Raw genomic sequence first — 16,896 nt, 5'->3', positions numbered from 1 at the left:
AATCATCAATGAACAACAAAAAGAGTCACCTCAGAAAAATCTTAGTGTAAAAATCTTAGGACTTTTGTAAAGGATATTCGTGATTTGCCTCTCTACATCTGAGCCAGAGGAGAGAGTCTCCAGTTCCTTTTCACTTAGGGTAACACTACTAGGGTTCCTAGTTTGAGATGATTAAATTTAATATTGCAACTTTCACTGTAGGACTTCCATTTAAATAGAACTTCAAGTGGAAGGAGTGTGAGAAATAAAATTTTGCTGCAGACCAGAATTATTCTATGAGATGCAGAAATGGCAACAGCTCACCATGAGCTCAGCAAGATTTAATAAAAATATAGTGGGTAGACTTTACAAATATTCACTTTCAGGAGGTGATCAGAGATAAGCTAAGGAGACAAGACAATGTCTGGGACAATAGCCCTTTGGAATGGGTAGAGATCTCAAGATATATACAGAATTTCATGTTTAAATCACCATATGCTCATCTGATATTAAACTGGATATATAAATAATCACCCGAAAGGGTTTCCCAATTTTAAGTGTCTTTTAAGAACAAGTTAAAACATGCTAAAAAATTTCCTTCTGCATCTATCAGCTTTTGGTTAGTGAACTCAGTTTATTATCTGCCAGGTCACACAAACCAAAACAGGATCTGAGCGACTGAGCTGTCTGCATCCAGACTTAATGGGAAAGAAACCATCCTAAGTCAACTTGTAAAATTAATCTACTATTTTTATTAGTCTGCTTGTACCTTAATTATGGCATATGGGATCTGCTAACTGAAAAGGCTGTAGAGCCAGTAACCCCAGTGTTATCTGCAGACCATTTGAAGTACTTTTTACACATGAAAGCATTTTCTCATATTCTGTTGTTTGTTCTGAAAACATGGGCTTTAAATGGTCAAGGAAAACACATCTTGTCTCGTCCTCTAGGAGTACTTCAGGACTGGAGTGCAGTGTTGCAGGCAGCACAGAATGCAGTCAAGATAGTTCCAACTCAGAGCTTACTCCCTTGTGAAGAGCACTTGGTGGTTCACCCTTAAAAACTCCCATTTCCCACAGTTTTGGATGGACTGGCCATCCAGACACCCAAGGCTCTCTTTTGGAGCACTGTCCTTTGTGGTTGTCTATGGCTCTGGGCCCGCTTCTTAGCCAGTTCCTCCCCAGAGCTTCCCTGACATGGAGGAACACCCTAGCAAGATGCTCTTCTGCAGGAACAGAGAACAGACCCATGGCCTTGGTTGGAGCAGCTTGCAGGAACTGAATTTTCTTCCCATTGATTTCTTCAAATATGGAAGCTCTTTGTTGCCATTTTGAAGCAAGAGGTCAGGGTCACTCAGATCGTTTTTCCTTTCCAATGATAACACCTTATTCTGGTGAATTTCCATTTACATCAGCTGCAGACTTATCCATCCAGAAAGGTACATCTGCTGGGCAAGGGCTCCCTTTCTGCGTTCTTTCCTTAAGGCTACATAATTGTTTGTCCCAGTCATCTCCTCCCTCCCACTTTACTTCTGTCAGGCAGGTGCTGAGGGTCCCTCCTCCATCCCTCATGCTTTGTTGTTCTTTGATGCAGTGAGCCTGGGGTGACACCTTTTTCAATCAGGGAAGGGCCTTCAGTGGATCTCAATATGAACCTGCAGGGGCACATTGAGTATCATGGAAGCCACGATGTAGAGGTAAGGAAAGTTGATGCGCAGTCGCCAGGCCAGGTCGAAGAAGATAAGCAGTGTGTGGGTCAACCCCTTGCAGAAGACCCCATAGGAGCAGGCGGCGGCCAAGCGCGAGAGCCTGACAGCCAGGCCCTACAGAGCTGCCGTCATATGGATACTGGCACTCCCACTGCCCGCCCGCAGTCCCTCTCCTCGCTGCATCGTCCTGGGCCTCTGCCCGGGCCATTGGCCTGCGCATCGCATGCTCAAGGAAAGAGGGAGGCGGCAGTGAGGCCGGCTGGCGGGCGGACCACTGGGGAGCCGAGTCTGCGCGTCACACTCAGGAAGTGCCTCCGGAAGATACTTTTTTTTATGAAACAGAACCATCCTTATTGCAAGAACTTACAAATAACAGAAGATTCTAAATTTAAGAATTGAGATGTTGCAAAGTCATGAGTTTCACATTGCACATTTAGAAAGGCCCATTGTATAGCTACTCACTTTTCTGCTGGTGAGTCATTGGTTCACAGAGACTGGGAAAGTAACTGAACATGAACTTCCACCTGGCTCTAGCAGGAGTTGGGAGTCCAGATGAAGAGATGGCCTCTGAGCATGGGGTCTCTTCAGTTTGCAGCTGCCCCCACTGACTTCTGGAACAAACAGAGTCGAGTAATGACATTCAAGGGTGTATACACAAGCATTTTATTTTCTCGAAATGATTGCATTACCTTGATGATCTCAAGTGGGAATTTCACCTCAAAGAATACTGTGTGCCTGAGTGGAGGTAGCTGTGGAATGCTTGAAATTGCCTCACCACCCTCAAGTCCAGAGAATGAGTTTCAGCATCTAACCCAACTTGGGGTAAGCAGTGGAATGTGTTTACAGACATTCACATGCACAATCCCTTGTGTTTTCATGGAACTCAAAGCTGCTCTCGCCATGTATAAAAGGCCCTGATGAAAGTTTAAATAGATCTTCAGAAAATATAGATGAGAAGATATTTCTTGAAGGCTGCATTGTACATGGCTTTCTTCTAATGAACTAAGCTCTGTACTGAGCTTTGAACCATAGATGCTGGCTTTTACTGATCCTCACAGCTTTGCCTTGCTGTTGGTTTTAAGGGGATTCCTCAGCTGCCAACATGACTTTGAGAGGACTGTAAAGATGCATTAAATGGCAGCCTCACAAAGGTCAATCCCAGTTGTCTGCAATGTGAAGTGTGCTCTGGGACTCTTACAGCCTTTCTCCACCAATGCTACTGTGTGGTTTTACAGACCTCCTGGAAGCATGTGCACCCAAGTTCCTCCTAAAGCACACTGTGTCTATAGTTCTTAAACTGGTGGAGTTCTGTTCCCCAACATCAACTCCTTAACACAGAGTGTTCCATGGTTCTCCACTGTTCATATATAAAACTCTTGAAAAAAGTTAACACTGACCTCTGAAAAATATGCATTTGAAAATGTCTCTTAAAATAAGCATTGTTCTCTGTATTTTTAGTGAGTTGATCTCTGAGGTCTCAAGTGCAGTGTGATTTCAAGATTCTTACAGCTTTTTATCAACATTATATTTAAAGTATTTTAAATACACCTCTTGAAATAAGACTCCAGAAGTGTCTCCTGAAAGATGCTTTGTGCATATCATTCCTGCAGTGGACTCAAGTGTCAGGAAAGTATTGCAATGCTTTCACGATTCTTTGCAGCCTTTACCACTGTGTTTAAAAGAACCTCATAAAATGTTTAAGAAGAGTTACTGAAAGCATGAATATGAGAATGTACTATAAAACTACATAAATAAATTGTACACAATTATTATTTCCTATCCATGTTATGATCAGGACAATTGAATGCCAAGTGACATACATCTTACTCAGTGTTCTCTGAGAAGTGCTGGCTAGGCATGCCATGATAAAAACAACCAAAGTCAAACATAGACTCACTGTGAAAAACAGGCAAAACACAAGGTATCTCCATTTCATTTGACTGACATGAATATCATTGGGCTCAAGTGGAAAATCATAGGAATGCTCACCAAGTGTGGCTGACACATTTAATACAGAAGACTAATGACTTTTAAAAAATAAAACTTACTTTTATAAAAATGCTTCATTACATTCATATTTATTAAGTATAAATTCACCAAGAAATTAATATATTAATATAAAGAGTTTTTAGTATCTGGACATCACTTAAAAGGAGGTAATAAATGTGTTGTATTTCCTTGTGACAAGTCAGATATAACAAGGATTTTAATTGTGTTTCAATTACTCTGTGTAAATATCGAAACACAAACCTTGGATTCATCACAAACTTTTCATGAACATGAAGGGAGGGCAGATTGTGGTTGTTAGAGTTTGGATGTGATGTGTCCCCCAAAAGCTCATGTGCAAGACAATGCAAGAAGATTCAGAAGAAAAATGATTGGTTTATGAGAACCTCAACCCAATCAATGAATTAATCCCCTGATAGGGACTGAGTGTTAACTGAAGGCAGACAGGGTGTGGCTCCAGGAGGTGGACATGAGGGGAGTGACTTTGGGGTATACATTTGTATCTGGCAAGTGGAGTCTTTCTGCTTTCTGATCATGATGTGAGCTGCTTCCCTCTTCCACACACTTCTGTCATGATGTTCTACCTCAACTTGAGCCCCGAGGATGAATCTTGCTGTGCATGAATGTGATTCTCAGATGAGAGAGACACAAGGAGGTCCAAGGGGCATAACACAGAACCTGGACTTGATATGCATAAATTTAGAAGAACAGGCATAAGGAAGTTACATAGAGTGTTATTAACCAGCACACCCAGGACCAGTGGAGAACCCAATGAAGAAGGATTAGAAGAAAATCAGACTCTACAACTCACACCAAACCCCAAAAAAAACACCAATTATATTAAGTACCATAGCTTATATACTGAAATTAAACAATTACTGGAAAACAAAATAGAGATTGTTGTTTTATTTTCTTATTTTCTCTGAGAGAAAGGCTATCTTTCTTAACAGGGTACAAAGGGACAAACAGATATAATTATTTAAATTCATATTCCAGTTAAGCTATTTGGATGATTTATGAAATAATATGTTTTCTAAAACAACTAGAAAAATAATCTTCTTTCAAACATTTGGGAATAAACACAATTATGTATTAATTGAATTTTTAAAAATTTTCAGGAGATGGAAATGCTAACCACCTTTGTTTGATTATCATTTTTATACAGAATGCATTGAATCATCCTACTGTGCCCATAAGTATGTACAATTGAAGTAATAATAATAAATTAAAATAAATTCAAAAATATATATGGCAAAAATCGTATTCGTATAGATATGAAACTTCTCAAATCAACATAAAACGAATCTACACAATTGTATGAATAATCAATCTACACAATTGCATATCAAGAAATCCAAGAGGAGACACAATGTGAACTAATTAATTTATGGGAAGTTATTTAGTCTCACTAAAAGTACTAAATTTAAAATGACAATGAAATATAATCACACTGCCAAATGCTTTAGCAATTGCCTGAAGATTTGAAAATCACTCCTCTATGGCCAAAGCATCCTAGAATACAGATTTCCAGGCTTTCTCGTAGTATAATTTAAATATTCACATCTCTATTGGGTCAAATACAAGTTAGAAATTTATGAAATGGAAATATACATTTTTATTAATTTTTGCTCTTTAAATTTTACAGCAGTGCTCTCAGAAACAAAATAAAAGTGGACAAAATCCATCAGTCAACTTTTTCCACACATTTAATATTAATTTTAATTTTTGAATAACATTATCTTGTTTATTTTATTGTATTGTATTTTTTAAAAAGGAAGTGAATGATCACACACACCACCCACACACACACACACACGCGAAGAGTTTGGTTGGAAAAAGTTGGTATGTGCAACATAAAAAATACAGCTCTTGGTCAAAATAACTAACTCCTGCATTCATTAACAAGTGCAGTTCCACCAGTTCACATGCAGAGAGAACCAGGGGTGAGAAGAGAGGCCATATCAAGGAAGAGATAATCACAACTGAGTTTCATTGAACAGATTGAACAACCTCTGATTCTTGGACTGAGCTTCCTAAATGAATGGAAAGTGTTACTTGATTTTCTTCTAATTTTGCTAGTTTTCTATTTACAGAAGAAGTTATCGGAGGAATGTCTCCTTGATGCTTGTGGAATAATAAAATGTTTAAATTCACTGGTTATTATCTATGTGAATTGACTGTAGGTTTATTGTTTAATCTAAAGTATCGTATGTACCATTTCCTATTTTGCTTCCCTTACAGTTTCCCTTACAATCATGTCCAATTTGGACCATGATTTTTATTTTATTTTTTAAACCAAGTAAATACAACTTTTTTCACATACATATTTTTCAGTGTTTTATTTCCCCTCAATCTCAGTACAGCCTTTTCTGTTTCCATCTCAGTTGGAAAACCTAAAACTGTTAGTATTGAATGTTGTTTTCAGGAAAGTTGTAGGTTGATGTGACTTTTAATAATCTCCCCAACTCTGACTTCCAGATTTGAGACTGCCCTCAGAATTGCTCAGCTGGTATTCCCATGCTGACAATATTAATATCATGATTACTAAGGTCTTCCTGACCCCCAGCTTCATGCTACGGGACTCCACGTGGATGTTACCATGAGGAGTAAAAAGAAGTTGTAAAAGTGCACATTGTATGACACATCTGCTTTTGAAATCAGCATCTCCGTGAACTTGGAAATCTGACAACCATTTGCTATACTATCATGCTGCAAATTTTCCCTTTATTATCTAGTGAAATAAAACATCAAAACCAGTGAGGAATAATACAAAATTATAGGAATGAAGGCAAGTAAGAAAATCCCAGACTTCCAAGCAGGATAATTTTCATTAATATATGACAACTGTGTATTATATTTCTATACAAAATTCATTAAATTATTATTTAAAAATGATAACAATCTACTAAAGATTCTTAGGGCTGATTGCCAGATTATTTAGTTTAAAATTTTGTACCACATTTCATGCCTACCTACATATTATTTATCAAATTCACCAAAATTGCTAACATTTATTATTATCCATTTAAAATTTCCAATTGTGAAACAAAAACTACTTTTTACCCATCTTCACATTTGCTTAAATGTTTTACACTATATATTTCATATCAATTTCTGAACAAAATATTACAAAATCAACTTGAACATTTGCCTCAATAAAATGTGGTTTTCTGGATTTTGCTGTAAATAATGTTACTTAAATGAATTCTGAACAGATGCATTTATTTTATTCTTTAAAATAATTTTAGGATAAATATCTAGAAGTATTAATAAAACAAACACATGCATATGTGAAATGAGACAATTCTCTGCATGTTCTTAAAGAATATATAATATTAATTCTAGCAAAAGTAACTCAATTTTATTACAATCTCTCCTTACCTCCTTACTCCTCAACTCCTGGTAACAACCATTCCATTCTTCTGTGGGATTGTTATATTTTCCACATCTGAGTGAGAGTATGTGACCCTTGTCTTTCTTTCCTTGGCTTATTTCATGTGACAGAGTAATCTCCAGATCCATCTGTGTTGTCATGGCTCACAGAACTGCACATGTCTATGGTTGAACGGCATTTACTTTGTGTTTTTGTACACATTTCCCTGTCCATTCTTCCACTGATGGACTCTGGGGTTTCTTCCATCTCTTGGTTATTAGGAGTCATTCTCTGATGGACATGGGAGTGCAGATGTTGCTTTGATAAACTAATTTCATTTCCTTTGGATTTATCTTTCCCAATGTTATTGTGTTTCTAGTGTTTTATGGAGTTCTATATTGTATGAATTGATATTTAGTAGAAGGTATATCTGAATATTTTAATTGAATTCCCACTTTTGTGTGTATTGGCCAAAATATTTAGTATGTTAAATTGGAGATCAGTCCTCTGTAGTCTCAAGGAACCAGAAAATGCCTTGCTGTGTTAATTCCCTAGATAGGCATTTTTTGTTCCATTTCATGAGTAGAACCATTAAAGTTTTACTAAATGTTCCTGAAAAGAAAGGGGCCAAACATCAAACTATTCCCTATCTACTGTATCATAACTCATATATTGCTGGGCGTCAACATGGTTGGTATTTGCTCACCTGCTAAGACATAAGAAAAGAAAAACTCTAAATGAGCCAGGAAGCACCTCCCATGCTACTTCCTCCTGACTCATGGTAGAGCTGGCACAAGAAAGCCCATCTCACCTCCACAGCCCTCCCTGCAAGGGATAAATGGACTTCTTATGTACCAAATGTGCCAGCTGCTGACCAAGGGTCTGGCTTTTAGCTGGTCTGACCAGAGTGCCAATGGGAAAGGCAACTATTCATTTTACATATTTTGGGTATTAAAATTTATTTTAATTGAGTGTATATTGATCACCATCTCCAGGTTCAGACTGTACAACTACAGAAGTAACAACTGTGTACCTAAAAATCAAATAATAAACAATAATAAATACAAGGTACCGCTTACTAATCAGAAAAGAACAAATCCACAGAGAGAGTGTGCTACCACAGTGCCATATAAAAATGACTCATCAACAAAGAATTCTCTGAGTGAAATTTAAACAGATATCTGAATTTGAGGAGAAAGCAAGATGCCCAGAAGGGTACTGTATGGGATTGAATTAATTAGTGAATGAAATGGCTTGAGATCTGGGGAAAGCAAGGAGACAATTCCGCAGAAACCTGGGCAGAGTGGGCACACTCAGATATATATCCAGCAGTCATTGTGGAGGTATTGGGGACTTGGATTTATTAAGAGTTATTGGAAACTTCAATTTGGAGAGCTGTCATGTGACTGATCCTTGACAAGGACCCGTAGTACGTGGCTGAGACTCAAAGAGGAAAGACGACATCAGCATAGCAGTGATTGTCCAAACTGTGCCCAGATGAGGGATGGAGGTCACATGCCAGGGTCTGCAGCGTGTTGAAAGGGGGCAGGTCTGGAGTTTGCTCCAAAACCCCAGCCAGAGGAATTGGATGTGAATTGAGGAAACTTATTTTTATTTGTGTGCTGCAGTTATACTTAAAAGTGGGTTCATCCTGTTTCCTAATAGCAAGAATATAAGGAAGAGTTTTCATCATTCCTGTACCTAGAAAGAATGTGCAATTTAATCCCAATTAAAAGGCACAGATCAAGATTCAGTTTCCAATGGGTTATGTTGTAGGACTGTCCCTAACAAGTCACCAATCCACACTGACCATGTTTCCTACTCATCAAGATGTGGGTTTTTCCATGTATGGATTGATTTCATTCCTCCATGGATAGTACTTATTCTGCAGCAGTGCACAGGTGGCCCACTCCTTTGGGTGTCACCAGGAGGCAGTAAACAACCTGGTGGTGGGCTCCACTGCAGAATCCAGTGACTACGTGGAACCAGCCTGCAAGCTGAGGGTAAGAGTTACCAAGCAGTCCAAGCATCTGCGAGTGTCATTCTCTTTTGATCTTATTCTTCAACTTCTGTAACAACCTTGAATACCCTCAGAAAGGATTTCCTGTTGTTAGTTTTCAACAGGGTACATCTCAATCAGTGAGTCTAAATGCCTAGCTGCACAGAAGGAGAAAGTTGTGTTGTTTGTATAGGGAGTTACACTGGGAGGACGAGGGATACTCATTATAGGGAGCACTAGAAGAAGCTCAGACCATGTGATTGCTGGGATGAATGTAGTCTCTCTAGAACTTTTGGAAAAAATCAGTAAGTGTAATGAAGACACAACTTTTGCCTGGGTTTACTCATGCAACATGTTTATGTTATTTCAACTAAGTCTTCAATATAATAAAAATTTCAGTTTAACCTAAGAACACACATGGAGCCACAGTATTCAGTGCATCATGGTTGAAAGAATGCAAACCTCAGACATATTTCCTGTTCATTTTTTTTATACAGGAAGCTACTTCTGAGCAGGTTTCTCATGGCCATTAGGACCTCTTTGTTCCCAAAGCTGTAGGTGACAGGGTTGAGTGTGGGCATGATGATGGTATAGAATATAGCCAGGAACTTATCCTGGCCTGGAGTATGGTATGACTTAGGCCTCATATACATGAAAATAAATGGTTCATAGTACATTATGACCACAACCATGTGGAAGGAACAGATGAAAAAGGACTTCTTTCATAAAGGACTTCTTTCATGCCTCTGATGACTTCATCTGGAGGACAAGAAGAATTCGCACATAAGATGCACAGATCATGGAGAGAGGGATGAGCAGGAATATAATGGCACTCATATCAACCCTTTATTCATAGCATGAGATGTATGCACAGGACAACTTCAACATGGCAGGAACTTCACAGAAAAAGTGATCAATGACCCTAAGAGCTACAAAAGAGAAAGTGCAGTACCAGCCCTATATGGACCATGGTGTTGAGGATCTCAACCAGCCAGCACCCTACAACCATGAGCACACTGACCCTCTCACTCATGAGCATAAGGTAGCACAGGGGGTGGCAGACGGAAGCATGGCTGTCACAGAAGGTGGCACTCATCACCAAGCAGCATAAGGGACAGACATACCTGGATCCCACACCCTGAGAAGGAAATAGCTCAGCTGCCTGACAGAGTCAGCAATCACCTTGGGAATGATGTTGGAAATGTGCAGGATGTCCATGAAGAAGAGGTGACTGAGCAGGAAGTCCCTGTGGATGAGCAGGATCATGAGAGTGTTTTCTGTTACAGTCATGAAGAAAATGCCAAATAGGAAGGAGGAGAAGACCAGATTGGTGTCGGAAGAGGAGAAGAGCCCCAGGAGGATGAAGTCAGTGCTGGCAGTGTGGTTGTCAGGTCTTATATTTATTCTTCTTTCCTACATTGTTGTTTTTCAATTCCCCCTCATGGAATATTTTGCTGAGAATGTTTTGTAGTGTAGTCTTTCTATTTGTAAATTATTTTAGCTTTTGTTTATCATGGAAGGATTTTGCTTCATCATCAAATCTGAAGGTAAGTTTTGCTGGTTATAAGATTCTTCGTTGGCACCCATTTTCTTTCAGAACTTAAAATATGTTGTTGCAGTCCCTTCTAACTTTTAGTGTATGGGATGAGAAATATGCTGATATCCGTATTGCTTTCCCCCTATATATAATCTGATGCTTTTCTCTCACAGCCTTTAAAATTCTATCTTTATTTTGTATGTTAGGTATTTTCAGGACATTGTTCCTTTGTGTGGATCTGTTGTAATTTTGTATGTTTGATGTCCTCTAAGTCTATTGTATTTGATTTTCCATTTTAATCTTCAGATTTGGTAAATTTTCTTATACTATTTCATTGAATAAATTATTCATACCTCTTGTTTGTATCTCTGTGCTTTCCTCAATAACAACAATTCTTAAATTTCATATTTTTGTGATATTCCATAATTCTTGAAGTTTCCATTTATGATTTCTTATCATCTTTACTGTTTGGTCAACTGTGTTTTCAAGATTAAATATTTGTCTTCATTGTCTGAGGTTCTATTTTCCAAGTGATCTAATCTGTTGGTGATGCTTTTTATTGAACTTTTTATTTGATTTAATGTTTCCTTCATTTCAAAGTTTCTGTTTCTTTTTCAAATATCTATTTTTTGAAATGATGTTTTGCTTCCTGCATTTGCTCTTTTAACTGTTCATTGGTGCAATCATTCAATGCTTGTATTTGCTCCCTTATCTCATACTTTGCTTTTTGGATCATTTTAATTATGTACATTCTGAACCCCCTTTCTTACTTTTCCTCTACCATGCTGTCATTAGATTCTTTTGATATAGCATCTAGGTTTGTTTGGGACACTTTCTTCCCTTGTTTTTTCATGTCGTTAGTGTATCATCCCCTCTAGCTCTGCAGGTCTGAGATATTGCACTTTACCTCCTGTAGACTTATAGTGTCCCTCCAGGTTTCTACTTTAAAATAGGACACCAATATTAGCAGCACACCATACAAACAATGTGCATCCTTAACCCAAATAGTCCCTATTAAGGTATTAGCAGTATTAATAAACAGAGATGATGAGTTCAATTATTATCTACAGCATACACAGGTTTGCAATAAGGACCACAATTTCTAATGGTGAACAAAGAGGATGGAGAGGATGTAATGTTAATGAGGTGGAACTAAATCTATAGAGGTACTATGAGATAGGATTAGTGAAAGTGGAATTAAAAGAAATTGGTTGTGAACATAAGGGAGTCATTTTGTAGATGTCTACTGTTTCCTTAATGAAATGTTCCATCTACTGTTTACATGCTGAAATATCCCTTGTTGGTCCCCCAACCTAGGGAGAAGATGACTAAGATTCATCAATGCAGGTGTCCTATCTAGTGGAAATGTTCAGAGCACTCATCCAGCAGGAGCTCAAGATTGGCCTCGTACCTGCCCTATGCACCTCCTATGTGCATGAACTTTTATATTCCTACCAAAATGTGGTCCATCCCCATAAGGAGCTCTAATTGCTGTGTAAAAAGTGTGTATCTCCTACAGGCACTGGCACATGGCCATCTCCTGGCTTGGTGTTGGGAATTGCAAGGCATCACTGTGAACCTTAGTCAACTCTAGAAAGTAGAGTTTTCAGAGGAGAACCCTGTCAGGGTATAAAGAAAACCAAGTAGGTTGAGCCCTAGGAATGTTTACCTTCTTTGGTCCTGTGGATCAGATTGGCAAGGGCTCTGGTCTTCCACTGTGTGCCTGTCGCCTGCTTGTAAGAAAGTTCTCTGCCTCACTGGTCTGAAACCTCAGGAAAAGCAACTCCACACTTGAAAAGGAATCTGTGTATTGCATCTGGGAGGATTACTGACCTGCATGTAGCAAGAAAAGGGAACCCTGGGGTGAACTGAAGGGGTCCTGGTCCTAGAGAGTTGGTGGTTGGGTACATTCATGCCTTAAATGTATGTGCAGCACCTAACGTTGATAGGCATTTGAACTATCATTTAGGAAGCAGGGTAAACAAGCCTCCCAGTCCTCCTGAGCTGTGATTATCAGGAAGTTAGTCAACGACACTAGGTGTCTAGGCAGATGAGGGGCACAGAATGTTAGAGGTGACAGCCTCCTGACCTTCCCTAGATATACATACCTTCATTCAGATATTGAGGAGTAACTTCAAGGAAAGAAATGAGTGTGGTCTCTGGGCCAAGAGGGAGGGTCCCTGTCTTGAGAGCAGTCATTTGGGGAGCTTTGTTGAGAATGGCTGGGAAAACCCCAGGTTCTACCCTATGTGATTCCCAGCAGAGGACTGAGGTGTGGGGCTTACTCTATAGAAGGAACATAGCAAGATATGATGGAATTCTGGGGTACCCAAGGAACACAGTAGTGACCGGGACCTCAGAACAATGCCCTGTGAGGATCCTTCCCCAGCACAGCCAATCCCAGCCAGGATTGCCCACACTTTTCTATATAGAGTCTGGACAACAAGTGTGGAAAGCCCTCAACACACACATGTGCCTCACAAATTTACCCCATTTGCTCTGCTGCAAGTGAACTTCTTGGCCACTCTTTGGAAAGTCCACCATGCAGGGAGCTTTGGGAGCTAAAGTAGATGCCCAGCCCTTCATGACTCCGTATCTCACTCCAAACTCCATAGCATCTTCTGCTACATCATTGAAATGTGGCTATACCTCTATTCATATTTTTTGAGTCTTCAGGAGTTAGACACCTGAAGCTTCTCAGGACCTTCCTGTTGCTCACCATGCCTGAATTGAAAGTGACCTTCCAAGTCCATAGACTCCTTACACACCTGGAGAGCACAGATCCAAGTGAGTCTGAACCCTCTGATGTTGGGGCCTGGGGTAGATTGCTGAAGGTGTGTGCAGAGGAACCTGTGCTGGCATTTGGTCCCAAGTCAGACCTGACATCCTGCAGGTGGTGGATGCTAGTCTGAAAAGATGTCCTGTTTTGGGGAAAGTGGTTGGGCTATTCTCAGAGGCAGGGTTCTTGTGTGAATTGGGAAAGGGAGTCATGCTAGAGCTGTTTTCTCCTGCAGCTCTAACACCACCTCAAGTTTCAGAACTGCCTCCAGTTTACTTGTTTGCAATTTGAGCAGCATATTACCAAATTCCCTGTGATGGAGGAAGAATAGCCCTTAAAACTGGAGGATGACCCAACTCAAGTACCATTCACACAGGGATAAATGGAGCCATTATTGGTCACTGTAAATTTTCAGGAAGAGGAAGCAGTTCAGCTGTCACTAAGCAAACCAGGGGATAATAGAACTCAGTCTTCCAGTTACTATAGATGGTGATCAAAGCTACCAGCCCATCCTTTCAAAGAGAGCCACCCTTCCTGGCAGCAACAGAAGTTTCACTAACAAAACACCAGACACAGAGGTCAAGAAACTATTAGGCCAGCAGCCCTCCAATTCTGGAATGTTTCCCTGCTGCCCTAGTTGTAAAGTTTTCTATTGCACCTTCTACTTGTGAGCTCCTAAGCATTATTATCCAGTGCCACAACCCCCAGCACAGCTATTCTTCCCCTCCCCTCTGAAATGCTCAATTTTACTTTTTGTAATGGCAATTTTTCCATTGTTTAGGATAGCATTGTAAGTATTTTTAATAACAAGCATTTGTGTCAACATAATAGTGCTCAAATATATAAAATATATACAATTTAAATTAATTATCTAGAAAATGTCTTCGGAAATGAATACAACTAAATGCCAGTCAAAATGGGACTGGGTGCAGTGGTGAGAACACAAAAAAAACGAAGTATGTTATAAACCTCTCTAAATAAGATAGGGGTAACTGTATCATTAAGATTTATGATAATTTTATCAAATAAAATGTTTCATTCCCCAGTGTTGCTCAAAAATATTTTACAGCGACTGGGTATTTTATCTACAATGTTCAAACAGAACTTGCTCACAAAAATAATTTTGTCTGTTATTCTTACTGATCATCTATATTAAATCAGACTTTTTGCTTTTCTTGACTCTTGCTTGCCTTGGAAATATTTGTTTTAGTTATGTAAACCCAGAGACTTGGTGGGCAGAAGCAGGGAGCTAGCAACTTGGAGGCCAGGCTCAGCAACTTGGTGAGGCCTCAAGCAACTTAGCAAGACCCTGTCTCAAAATTAAAAAAAAAAAATCAAAAAGGCTGGGGATGTGACTCAGCAGTTAAGCTCCCCAGATTTTTTTTTTTATTGTAAACAAATGGGACACATGTTGTTTCTCTGTTTGTACATAGAGTAAAGGCATACCATTTGTGTAATCATAAATTTACATAGGGTAATGTTGGTTGATTCAATCTGTTATTTTTTTCCCTTCCCCCCACCCCTCCCATCCCTCTTTTCCCTCTATACAGTCCTTTCTTCTCCCACTCTTGCCCTCCTCCCTAACCCTATCTCTAACCCTAAAAGTAACCCCTCCCATGCCCCATTATGTATCATCATCCACTTATCAGCGAGATCATTCTTCCTTTGGTTTTTTGAGATTGGCTTATCTCACTTAGCATGATATTCACCAATTTCATCCATTTGTCTGCAAATGCCATAATTTTATCATTCTTTATGACTGAGTAATATTCCATTGTATATATATGCCACAGTTTCTTTATCCATTCATCAATTGAAGGGCATCTAGGTTGGTTCCACAATCTGGCTATGGTGAATTCAGCAGCTATGAACATTGATGTGGCTGTATCTCTGTAGTATGCTGATTGTAAGTCCTTTGGGTATAGGCCAAGGAGTGGGGTAGCTGGGTCAAATGGTAGTTCCATTCCAAGTTTTCTAAGGAATCTCCATACTGCTTTCCAGAGTGGCTGCACTAATTTGCAACCCCACCAGCAGTGTATGAGTGTACCTTTTTCCCCACATCCTCGCCAACACCGGTTGTTGCTTGTATTCTCGATAATCAGCATTCTAATTGGGGTGAGATGGAATCTTAGGGTGGTTTTGATTTGCATTTCTCTTATTACTAGAGATGTTGAACATTTTTCCATATGTTGTCCTTGAAATGAAGGAAACAATAAACCAAATTAAGAACTCCATAGAAAGCACAACCAATAGGATAGAACACCTGGAAGACAGAACCTCAGATATTGAAGACAAAATATTTAACCTTCAAAACAAAGTTGAACAAACAGAGAAGATGGTAAGAAATCATGAACAGAATCTCCAAGAACTATGGGATATCATGAAAAGGCTAAATTTGAGAATTATTGGGATTGAGGAAGGCTTAGAGAAACAAACCAAAGGAATGAACAATCTATTCAATGAAATAATCTCAGAAAATTTCCCAAATCTGAAGAATGAAATGGAAAATCAAGTTCAAGAGGCTTATAGGACTCCAAATACACAAAATTACAACAGACCCACACCAAGACACATTATAATGAAAATACCTAACATACAAAATAAAGACAGAATTTTAAAGGTTGTGAGAGAAAAGAACAAATTACATTCAGGGGAAACCAATACGGATATCAGCAGATTTTTCAATCCAGACCTTAAAAGCTAGAAGGGAATGGAACAACATTTTTCAAGCTCTGAAAGAAAATGGATGCCAACCAAGAATCTTATACCCAGCAAAACTTACCTTTAGATTTGACAATGAAATAAAATCCTTCCATGATAAACAAAAGCTAAAAGAATATGCAAAAAGGAAGCCAGCATTACAGAACATTCTCAGCAAAATATTCCATGAGGAAGAGATGAAAAACAAAGAAGCAAATCAGCAAAGGGAGGAGCTATCCTAAAGGAACTCTCAAATAAAGAGGAACCAAGTTGTGTCAAAAATAAGCAAATAAATGAATAAAATGAGTCAAATGACTGGGAATACAAATCATATCTCAATAATAACCGTGAATATTAATGGCCTGAATTCATCAATCAAAAGACATAGACTGGCAGATTGGATAAAAAAGAAAGATCCAACAATATTTTGCCCAGATTTTTTTTTAAATTAAATTTGATATACTAAAAATGGATTATTCTCCCCCTTTTCAAATATGTTCTTTCTGTCAACAGTAGTTACATATTTTTTCTTTTGACTCAGATTTAGATGTACCTCATAGTATCAGTTAACCATAATATTTAATTTGTTCTTAAGTTATTCCTCTTCCTTAGCTGTTATTCTACAATGAAATCATTTGCCATTACTTTTTTAACACAAAATTTAAAATCTTTCTCTACTTTTCTCACCAAGCCCACAAAATACTGTTTTATTCTTTGGTTATCTATCAATATTTGTCATAAGTGAAACACATTTGACTATAAGAAAAATAACAAAGATTTGGTCTCATGCCAAAACTCATTGAAAAATAAATGC

The 16,896-nt window shown here is 38.7% G+C and overlaps 3 pseudogenes; all 3 read right to left on the bottom strand.

The window, feature by feature from the left end:
• Positions 1-749: 749 nt before the first annotated feature.
• On the bottom strand, positions 750-1,550 carry LOC124991505 (protein FAM220A-like; annotated as a pseudogene).
• A 62-nt stretch (positions 1,551-1,612) lies between these two features.
• LOC124990157 (small integral membrane protein 10-like protein 2A) lies at positions 1,613-1,819 on the bottom strand (annotated as a pseudogene).
• Positions 1,820-9,506: 7,687 nt separating this feature from the next.
• Positions 9,507-13,189, bottom strand: LOC124991504 (olfactory receptor 2AJ1-like; annotated as a pseudogene).
• Positions 13,190-16,896: the final 3,707 nt, after the last annotated feature.

The sequence above is a fragment of the Sciurus carolinensis genome, chromosome 8 (genome assembly GCF_902686445.1).
Source record: "Sciurus carolinensis chromosome 8, mSciCar1.2, whole genome shotgun sequence".
Taxonomy (NCBI): Eukaryota; Metazoa; Chordata; class Mammalia; order Rodentia; family Sciuridae; genus Sciurus; species Sciurus carolinensis.
The sequence above is the reverse complement of the archived record's forward strand: the minus strand, read 5'-3'. Positions and strand labels throughout refer to the sequence as shown.